Consider the following 11,804-nt stretch of genomic DNA (forward strand, 5'->3'; position numbering starts at 1 on the left):
TTTTCGTTTTTTTTAGGAAAAAGGCCAAGCGACACCAGCTATTATTATAGCTAAATAGAAATCGGAAGCAACTACATGATCCACGCTATTAGGATAACCTCTCACCCACACTCTAGTAGATAAGTGGATTGGAGATAAGTGAGCCATGGAATAAGCAACTAAATTTACTTCTCTAAACACATGAGAAAATATAACTTTCTTAAAAAAAATTGAGCATTGCATTAACTTGCCATTCTTAATCCCCAGATTATCAATTTTTGCCTCTGTAATGTTCACCTCCCACTGCGGACTAACATGGCCCATCTCATCACGAATAACCACCCCCATTCCTACTCCAACATCCTTAGATTTTCCCCATCCACATTAAATGTTAAAAAACCCGATTTGGGAGCTTCCCACTGTGCAGCAACTGTTAGGTGTGATCATCAAGAGAACCGGATATACCACTCCAAGGCACGAAAACTACGCTTTCCTATTAGTTTGATTTCGCCCCTCTAGGATCACCGGGTTACCACGAAATAACTAACGAGATACAATGAAGAGAACAATCCACTTAGATGATCTTCTAAGTGAATCAACAAGAACTTGTGTTTAGAGTTTGTGATGAACACTTAAGAGAAATTAGCAAAGTTTCTCTTAAGCAAAGCAAGAAGTTTAGAGAGTATTGAAAATCTAATTTTTTCTTCTAACCCTCTCCTCATATGAATCACAAAGGTTATATAGAAAATATATCCTTCATAGATTAGAGTGGTTACTTTCATTAACCCCCCCCCCCCCTTTAATCACTAATTAAGGACCTTTAATCCACTGATTTAAGGATCCTAAAAGTGATTAAAAGGATAACGTACATATCACAACGGTTGAAAACCGTCTAAGCATCTTTTCATGTTCCAAGATAGAAGACATGTAGCGAGTCGCGAGGCCCAGGTCGCGATCTGCGACGCTTGTCGGGACCCGCGACGGGTGTCGCGACCCACGACCGACTTCTGTTTTCCTTGGTTTTCAACGTGCCTTTGCAACTTTGTGTACTCTAATCTTTTGCATACTAGACCTCCTCCTCTTTAAGTATATGACCACATGAGAATAATAAACCCATTACCCTATATATGTTTCAACAATCCTCCTCCCATTTATAGGGTAATGTTGAAAAGTTTTTCAACTTGCTATAAATCGAAAACACCATGTTCATGCATCATGGAAATATCTAGATTGAATTTCCATTTAGTAAAAGTAACTTTACAATAATTTGATCATAATGATAGACAAAGCTTTGAATCATATAACCATTACAAATTATTGAAGTTACTAATACACACAAACATAAACTAGGTTCTTAAAACCTCCGACACCTATGAAGCCTTGGTGTCCATATCCATTCATAAATTCCAAGTCAAGCCTTGACTTGATGAAGCGGCCAAACTTCTAGCTTAATAGGTAAATCTTTCCGAACATGCTCCTACAATTGAGCACTTATCAAAGATTTATTAAGAATAAATTCAACCTCTTTACATTGTAGCAACAAGCACTAACCTCGGGATGTATTAAACAAGTGCTCCCAACCTCTAGAGAAGTACTATCCTCCTTGAATTTGAGATCTAACGTTGTATTAGACATCAAATAGAGTTTTCCTTCACCATAGGTTGACAATAGGCTTAAGACCCATCCCTTTGTTCATTTTGTTCACTAGTTCCCTTGACAACGGTTTTGTAAACGTATCCGCCAAGTTCAAACTAGACCGAACAAAATTAATAGTTATACAACTATTCCTTATCATTTCCCGCACATAGCTATGTCTAACTCCAATGTGCCTTGACTTGCCATTGTAGACTTCACTATATGCTTTAGCTATGGTTGATGCACTATCACAATGGATAGCAAGAGGTGACATGGTTTACCCATAAGTCCACCTCACTCAACACATTCCTTAGCCATTCCGCTTCTTGGCAACAAGAAGCCAAAGCAATGAATTCCGATGCCATAGTGGAATCCGTTATACATGTTTGCTTCTTGGATGCCCATGAAATGGCACCTCCTCCAAGAAGAAACACCCAACCACTAGTGGATGAATAATCTTCCTTATTCGAAATCCAACTAGCATCCGAGTAACCTTCTAAGATAGAAGGTTCTCTTTTGTTGTTATGACATAATCCAAGGTCTTATTCAAGTACCTTAACACTCTTCTCAATGCTTGCCAATGCAACATACTAGGATTACTAGTATACCTACTGAGCTTGCCAATAGCAAAGTATATCCGGCCAGTGCTAGTCATAGCATACATCAAGCTTCCAATTAAGCTTGCATACTCCAATTGTGAAATTGGAGTACCACTACTCGGAACCAAGTGAATACTAGGATCCATAGGAGTAGCAAAATGAGTCGAATTTGACTCATTATACCTCTTGACCACTTTCTCAATATAATGAGATTGTGATAAAGAAAAGACCCTTTCCCTCTTATTATTCTAATACCTAGAATAACATCCGCTTCACCCAAATCTTTCATGGAGAAGCTAGAGAGAAAGACTTTGGTCTTTTCCACTTGTTCCAAATCAGTCCCAAAAATAAGCATATCATCAACATATAAGCAAATTATAACTCCTTTACCGTTATTATCAAATTTGCTATATACACACTTATCGGACTGATTTATTTTGAACCCACTAGACAACACAACTTCATCAAATTTTTGATGCCATTGCTTAGGTGCTTGTTTAAGACCATACAAAGATCTAACTAATTTGCAAACTTTAGTTTCTTGACCTTTGACCACAAACCCTTCAGGTTGATTCATGTACACTTCCTCCTCCAATTCACCATTAAGAAAAGCAGTTTTTACATCCATTTGGTGAATTACTAGACCATGAATCGCAGCTAATGCTATCAAAGTCTAATAGTAGCTATTCTAGCTACTGGAGCATAAGTATCAAAGTAATCGATACCATATCTTTGCCTAAAACCTTGGACCACTAACCGGGCCTTATGTTTTAGTATGGTTCCATCGATTTTCTTTTTCCTTACAAAAATCCATTTACAACCTAGGGGTTTGCAACCGGGAGGTAAATTAGCTAAAATCCAAGTGTGATTACCCATTATAGAATCCATTTCATCATTCACTGCCTCTTTCCAGAAAGCAGAATCATGAGACTTCATAGCCTCATCAAAGGTCCTAGGATCCTCCTCCATATTGTAACAATATGAAATTTGAGTCGAAATTGACTCCCTTGACCCTTCAACTAAATATAGTTGAAAATCCGGTCCAAAAGATTTCTCTTTTCTAATTCTTTTACTTTTCCTAATTTCCGGTGTTGTAGTATCATGATCATTAGAAATGTCATCTACAACATTGGAACTAGTACTAGGTATCATGTCCTTTGGTCTTGGAATCGATGAGAATCTAGTCTCATCAAATATTGCATCCCTTGACTCTATCACGGATGAATAGAGACAAAGTCATTGGGCTCAATGACATAAAACCTATAGGCTTTGCTATGTACCGCATAGCCTATAAAAATGCAATCAATTCCTTTTTCACCTAAAGTTTTCCTTTTAGGTTCCGTCAATTTGACAATTGCCCTACAACCTCTGGCTTTTTATTACACCAAAGTTCATAGGGGTAGTCTTATTCCTTTTATTAGGAACTCGATTTAATATATAATATGCAGTTAAAAGTGCATCACCCGAAAAACCGTCATTAAGACCCGAATTAGAAAGCATAGTATTAACCATTTCTTTTAGGACCCATTTTTTCCTTTCCGCTATACCATTACTTTGAGGTGAGTATGGGGCGGTTGTTTCATGAATTACACCAATGGAACTAAAATAACTTGGATTATAATATTCACCACCCCTATCCGTTCGAAGTCTTTTAATCTTTTGATTAAGTTGGAGTTCCACTTCGATTTTAAAGTCTTAAACTTTTCTAGTGCTTCATCTTTAGTAAATAATAAATATATGTAACAAAACCTTGAAAAATCATCAATAAAAGTTACACATATTTTTTATTTCCTAAAGAAGGTGAACTATGAAAGTCACACAAGTCACTATGCACCAATTCAAGCAATACCGTTTGTCTAGTCACACTAGGATAAGGATTTTTTGTAATTTTATTTAGCAGCAATGTACACTTCTCTAACTTTAAATCGAAAGGAGGTATAACCCCATTTTAGACATGTCATATAATCTACGATAATTCACATGACATAAACGATTGTGCCATAGAGAAGAAACATCAAGCATGTAAATAGAACTAGTACCAATTTTATTATCAATACTAAATTTAAACATTCCATTACAAAAGAAACCTTGTCCAACAAAAATACCACCCTTGGAAATTACAAATTTATCCGACTCAAAAACAACTTTAAAACCATACTTATTCAAAGACCTCCGACACAAGATTCTTCCTAACTTCCGGTACATAACAACATCCCGGAGAGTTAAAGTCTTTCCCGAGGTTAACAACAATTCTACTTGGCCTATCCTTAGCCTTTACCGTAGAATCATTCCCCATATACAAGATTGGACCATCATCCAAATCTTTCAAAGACTTGAAGAACCCTGTTATTGCACACATGTCTAGAGGCTCCCGAATCTATCCACCAAGAATCATCAACCTGCACACACATAATTTCAGAAATCATAGCAACAAAATGCATTTCTTCAATTACATTAACATGTGCATTTTACCTTGGTTTTGAACAACACTAGGTTGTGTTTCTTTGTCTTCTTCTTGTTGTTAGAAGGACAATCCCTCTTAAGATGAGGACCATTGCATATCCAACAAGGAGGGTCTTCCTCTTCTTGTTTGCAACTATTTGTTTTGTTTTTGTTGTGATTTCTTGGTCTTACTAGACCCACCAACCTCTACCAAATTAACGGTAGACTTAGGAATACTAGGAGTAGTATCCTTAACCCCATCTTGAGCCCGGATCCCCTCTTCAATACGAAGATGAGTTCCTAATTGCTCCATGGACATGTCTTCCTTTTTATGTTTTAAGAAATTTTTAGTATCTTTCCAAGAATTTGGTAATTTGTAATGATTGAGGCAACCGCAATTGCCTCATCCATCACCATACCATGTGATCTTATTTGGTTCAAAATATGATGAACCTCATGGAATTGCTCCTAAATAGGCCGATCATTAGTCATTTTAAAAGAATTAAAATTACTAACAAGGAATTTCTTACTTGAAGCATCTTCCGAAATGTACTTGGCCTCAAGAGCATCCCAAAGTTCCTTTGCACTCTCCACATTTTGGTAGAGATCGAATAAAGGGTCGGTAAGAGAGTTGAGAATATGACCCGACAATGTAGTCATCATTCTCCCACTTTATCCTCTTCCTTGTAGTCTCAAGGTCTTCCTCTCCATCTTCGGGAGTGGTGGCATGGGTGTTGATAAGACATACACCACATTCAAGGTCAACAAGAAGTGCATCTTCTTTTGCCACCTACGATACCCACCCCTCAAACTTATCCAACTTTTGGAAGTTCATAGTCATGTCCTTGAGTGATTGAGCCATATCAGAAAGAAAGAGAAAATTAAACTAATAGATTGTTAGTTGTGATCAACGAGAGAACTTGATATACCACTCCAAGGCACGGAAACTACGCTTTCCTATTAGTTTAATTTCGCCCCTCTAGCACTAGTAGAATAAATGCTATTTGTTGCAGTTAAAAAGTGCCCTATTGCTGCGGTTTTGAGCGCGCAACAATTAAGGGGGCAGTAATAGGTAATTAATATATGGCTGCGGTTTAAAACCGCATCATTATTTGAACATATTGCTGCGGTTTCTGGGTAAAACCGCAACAATATATTTGTTTTATATCAGATTTATAAAGCATATTGCTGCGGTTTCGAGTAAAAACTGCAGCAATATGCTATATTTAATAATAAAAAATGGACATATTGCTGCGGTTTCTTGGTAAAACCGCAGCAATAGGTACTGTACAGGTAAAAAAAAAAAAAAATTTTTGCATATTGGCATCAAATTTGAAAGACAAAAAATTTAAAAGAAAATAAAACACTATTGATCGATAGTCATGACAAAAAATTATTATACAAAATTTAAAAACATAAAAAATACAATATAAAAAATTATAATACCAAAAAAACTACAAATATGAAATGACATACGAATATCATTAACATATAAATATAAAAAAACTAATTATATAAATGATACAAAATAAAATGAAAAAAATAAAAAAAAATAATTATTACAACTCACTGACTAATTACAAAAAAATTAAAAAAAAAAATTAAGAAACTGACCTAAAAAAAATCCTAAAACACAAATCTAAAAAAAGGGAAAACTAAAAAAAAAAATCCTACAACATTAATTAACCTACAGATATTAAAAAAAACCAAAAAAAAAAAAAGAAACGAAAAAAAAACGATCGGCTTCTGTTTTCCTTAGTTTTCAACGTGCCTTTGCAACTTTGTGAACTCTAATCTTTTGCATACTAGACCTCCTCCTCTTCTAGTATATGACCATATGAGCATAATAAACCCATTACCCTGTAAATGTTCCAACAGGAACACGATCCTTGCTGCATCCTCTCTTCACCACAAATCACCATCACACGCCTGATGATAAGCTGCCACTAACGAGAGTGCAGCTATAATAATTTCGTCAGGATGTCGAGCTGCACTACCATATATCGAAACATTCCTCTCATTCCACACACTACGTGCAATTATCACCACCTTTGCTTTGTCCTCTTCCTCCAACTTTTGCAGTTAGTCAGCCAGCCACCAATCAGCCCAATTAGTAACATTCCCCTTATCTGGACAGTCCATCATTGTAACTAGTTCGAACTTACCATCAGTACTGACTTGTTAAAATTTATCACAAAGCCCTTAAACTCATATTTTTTATTTTTTGTTATTTTTCTTTTTTTTGACATCGCGAAGATTTGCATAGATAAAAAGAGTTTACACACTACCACTAGGGTCATTAAAGACCCTTACAACACAGATATAACATACTAAAAACATATTACAAGAAACTAATACACTAACATGCGCTTCTCCAATGCATCCTTGAGTGTTGAGATGACTTGGTTGACAACGTTTAAATTTGCCACAATCATCAATAGTGATTAATATTGTAATATAGGAGATTGAGCTCCGGTTGGATAAATAAACCCTTAAGAACCTGGTGGCGATAGAAACCAAGGAAAGAACTGAAAGGATAGTAAAGAATCGAGTCGGTAACACTGACAACAGACTTGTGATTTGCTCATAAGCCATAAGAGTCACTACAAGTGACTCTAGAAGCATGCTATGAACCCCCATAAAATGAGAAGCAGCGTTCAGATAAAAAGTTTTGAGAGCGATGAAAAGCAATATCATCGCTAACCGAGACGAAGAATTAATCTTCGTTAATTCCACACACAAACGGACAAACCCGACCTGTGAAACCCTAAACCCCTTTCCACTCAAATCTTTTTTCCTTAACAACCCACCGTACCACTTTACAACTCCTCCGAATGCCAAACTCCAATCATCAGAGGAGGACCAAACACCGACTAACAGTGCCTCTTTTAACCTAGACATTAAACCCAACTGTTTCCACATATTATCACTCAAAACAACATTCTTAACAAGAACACATCTAACATAACTAACGAGAAGACAACGCAAAATTAACAACCAATAACAACTAACGATAAGCATACTAAAAAACAAAGGAAGGCAGAATTGCAGAATATGATCAGGACACAATACCAAATTAGAAACTCTAACCTAATCTTTACCTTTACCATCAAGATTGGGGTCAAGCCGAAACCACAAGACGGCGGTGACAAGGTCAGCTCCGGTAAAAGGTTGTCAAAATCACTATCTAAACAGACCCCAAACTCGAATTTAGCACTTCCTAACCCAAACAAGAAACCCTAACCCGAAACTTTACCTTTACCGACGAGATTATCGACGGTGGCATTTGGGAAAGCTTTGAAGAGAGGCTTCCCGAGTTTGTAAACTTTAAGTCCTCCCAAAAACTAATTAGAAAAGGCCAAAAACAGACAAATTTACAATCTAACAACTATTAATACTCCGGCGAGAAGGAACGGGAAACGACGAGGAGGCGCAAGAGGCCGACAGTGCCAACAAAACGCGAAGAACCTCTCGTGCGTCTTCTCGGACTTCAGAAGCAGACAAACGAAAAATACAGACAAAACGCCAAGCAAAGGCTCAGCTACGTTGGTGGAGCAGGCCGCCGGCGACCGGATGAGCAGCGCGCTCAGGCCGGTCACTAGCGACGTGCTATGTGCGACTTTGGCTTACTTAGGGTTTGAGGGTAGAGAGAGGCGGCTATTATTTTCTAACTTTGTAGATTACGAATGGTTAACTCATATTTTTTAATGACTTCTTCGGAATATTCTACATAACCCATATTTTCGGAAACTGCCAAAATTGCTGAAACTGTCCCAGATATAATCAGAAGTATGCCAAGTATAGTGACGGACAAATCATGAAGGGCTTGCATCCTCATCTGACATATGTAAAGCAATAGCAGTAAATTACTTCACTCATCTTGGTATATATGATTGATGTGCAACACTAGTACTTCTTTTTTCAATACTTGTGTGACGCTTGCCAAAAATATTGGCAGTTTCATCTTTTTTCTTTAAGCTAAGCATGATTTCACAAAATCTGATGCTTGATAATTGGGCGTATATTTCGTGAATTTGACTTAAATTATTTTTTTGAGTATATTGCTGCAATAAGTAATTTTGTTTCCTTTTAGTCGTTGTCCTTACTACTACCAGTAGGCTAGTGTTAAGCTGAAGATTCTTCACACATTGCAAAGTTCAATTCTTAATATATTTTTTCCAGACTCCTACGAGTATTATACATACTTGGCCAATAACAATGGCAGCTAAAATGAGCGTGCTATCAAGGAAATGGAGACATAATTGGTTGTCTCATAAGTATCTTATCTTCGATATAGCTTTCTGCTACAAATATCACCGTGAAAATTGAATGTGTTATTGGCTTAAGATGAGCAACAGTATCAACAATATAATCTTTCTTTACAACAAACCTGTGCAAATATTCCAATTTGATGTTCCAGAAGTACTTGTAGTAGATCTCATAGGTAAATACTCCTTTTGTGATAGTTATATGGACTATGTTGATGTAAGCTCGAAATAGTGTAGGTTTAGGATAAGTATTTAGGAGATATCTAAATACAAAGTAGAAAGCTAATAGGATAAGGAATAAGGAGATTTAGTTTTCTCTATATAAGGAGATGTCAGGGTGTGGCATAACTTAACGTGATTTTTGGAGGTTTAAGTTTTGAGTAATTTTCTTAAACAATAAGAGAGATATTCTTATTAAAGTTTGTGTTATTCAATACGTGGTACCAGAGCTTTCGAAAGAGAAATCGATCACAGTAGGGTTCTAGAGAGAACGACCATGGAAGGCAACGAAGTGAAGGATGTGGTGATCAAAGCTAAAGAAGTCGGACCTTCATCAATCAAGTGCCCAATGCTCAACAGCACAAACTACACGGTGTGGGCTATGCGCATGAAGGTAGCACTCAAGGTTCACAAGGTGTGGGAAACCATCGACCCGGGAACGAAGGACGATGACAAGAACAACATGGCCATAGCCTTACTATTCCAGTCAATACCCGAGGCATTGATCCTACAAGTTGGAGAACTCAAAACGTCAAAGGGGGTCTGGGACGCTTTAAAAGCCAGACACGTTGGAGCCGATCGAGTAAAAGAGGCCATACTACAATCCCTATCGGCTGAGTTCGATAGATTAAAGATGAAAGATACTGATAAAATTGATGACTTTGTTGGTAAGATCTCAGAACTCTCCTCAAAGTCTGTTGCTTTGGGAGAAACTATTGAGGAACCAAAGCTGGTTAAAAAATTTCTTAAGAGTCTACCAAGAAAAAGATACATACACATTGTCGCATCTCTCGAACAAGTACTAGATCTCAAAACTACAAGCTTTGAAGATATTGTTGGTAGACTAAAAGCATAGGATGAAAGAATCAGCAAAGAAGAAGCAGAAGACCAAACCGAGAATGATGAACAAGGAAAACTTATGTATACTAACACTGACTCGTCAAAGTTTCCTCAAGACAACTATGGAGGCAATAGAGGAAGAGGAAGAGGGGGTCACTCTCAATGGAGAGGAAGAGGTCGTGGGGCGTTATGGTAATAATCAAAGGCAAGACAAGGAATCCATAATATGCTATCGGTGTGATAAGAAAGGTCATTATGCCTCAGAGTGCCCTGATAGACTACTTAAACTCCAAGAAGCCATGGAAAAGAAGGATGATGACACTCACGGAGCTGATGAACTAATGATGCATGAGGTGGTGTACCTCAATGAGAATAAGGTGCAACCAAGTAAGTTTGAGGGTGAACTAGATGCAGAGGATGTATGGTACCTCGATAATGGCGCAAGTAACCATATGTGTGGAAATCGTAGATTCTTCAAGAGTCTTGATGAAACAGTCACGGGTAAAGTACGATTTGGCGACGACTCTCGTGTTTATATAAGAGGTAAAGGATCTATTAGATTCTTGTTTAAAACCGGCAAAAAGAAAATCTTGAACGACATATACTATATACCAGAGTTGAGAAGTAACATTATAAGCCTTGGTCAAGCCACAGAAGTAGGATGTGAAGTGAGTATGAAAGAAGATCGATTAATGCTCTATAATCGATTAACCATGAGTTAGTAGCTGGTATGCCAAGAGTTGCAGAAGAAAAGGAAACATGTGAGACATGTCTCCGTGGAAAACAAACGAGGCAGCCTTTTCCCAAAATTACCTCATATCGAGCTAGTCAAATTCTCGAACTTGTTCATGGAGATTTATGTGGCCCCATCACACCATGTACACCTGCGCACAAGCAATACATATTCATACTTATCGATGACCACTCACGCTACATGTGGAAAATTTTATTGAAGGAGAAGAGTGAAGCGTTTGATAAACTTAAGAACTTCAAGGTGCTCATTGAACAAGAAATGAGAAGTGTAATCAAGACGCTCTGAACTGACAGGGGTGGAGAGTTTAATTCTCACGAGTTTAAGGATTATTGTGAGAAATATGGCATCAAAAAGCAGTTAATTGCACCATACTCACCCCAACAAAACGGGGTAGTTGAGAGACGCAATCGAACACTCTTGGAGATGACTAGATGTCTCTTAAAACATAACGGTCTACCCAACTATCTATGGGGAGAGGCTGTGAGGCATGCTACATATGTAATCAATCGAGTTGCGACGAGATCTCTAGCTGAAAAAACCACATACGAAATGCTCAAGGGAAAGACACCTAATATTGCACATGTAATAGCCTGAATTACTAAGCTAATATTAGAATCAATAATCCATAATTAACTAAGTTAATGATGATTAAGTAATTGTAATCGATACGCTCTGAATTTTAAAAGTGTAAATAAATGTTATATGAATTTGTTGCTATGTGGATATTTTGTGTTATTAGTTAACTAATAACATGAGCTATGTGATAATTAAGAAATTTATGGATTATGATAGGTACATTGAATATTGCCTCTGAATTTAGGATTTGTGTTAGTAGTTGATATCGAGGTATTGGCCGAGGAAATAAGATTAAGGAGTTGATTAGGTTAAGATACCTTCATTATGATATGTGGTATACTTTGGAGGAATTTAGCTAAGAATAATTAAGGATTAGGTAGGAATTAAGAAGGAAAATCCAAGTTGAAGCTTGAGAAAAATCTGATTAGTACATAAGTAAGTGAAAGGACGATTTTACCCCTATTACTAAACCGAAAATGACAAAATTACCCT

At 37.0% G+C, this 11,804-nt stretch overlaps 1 pseudogene; it reads left to right on the plus strand.

Annotated features, from left to right (window-relative positions):
* The first annotated feature begins 9,491 nt into the window (after positions 1–9,491).
* Positions 9,492–10,704, plus strand: LOC109136413 (uncharacterized; annotated as a pseudogene).
* Positions 10,705–11,804: the final 1,100 nt, after the last annotated feature.

This window comes from Beta vulgaris, chromosome 3 (genome assembly GCF_026745355.1).
Source record: "Beta vulgaris subsp. vulgaris cultivar EL10 chromosome 3, EL10.2, whole genome shotgun sequence".
NCBI classification, from domain to species: Eukaryota; Viridiplantae; Streptophyta; class Magnoliopsida; order Caryophyllales; family Amaranthaceae; genus Beta; species Beta vulgaris.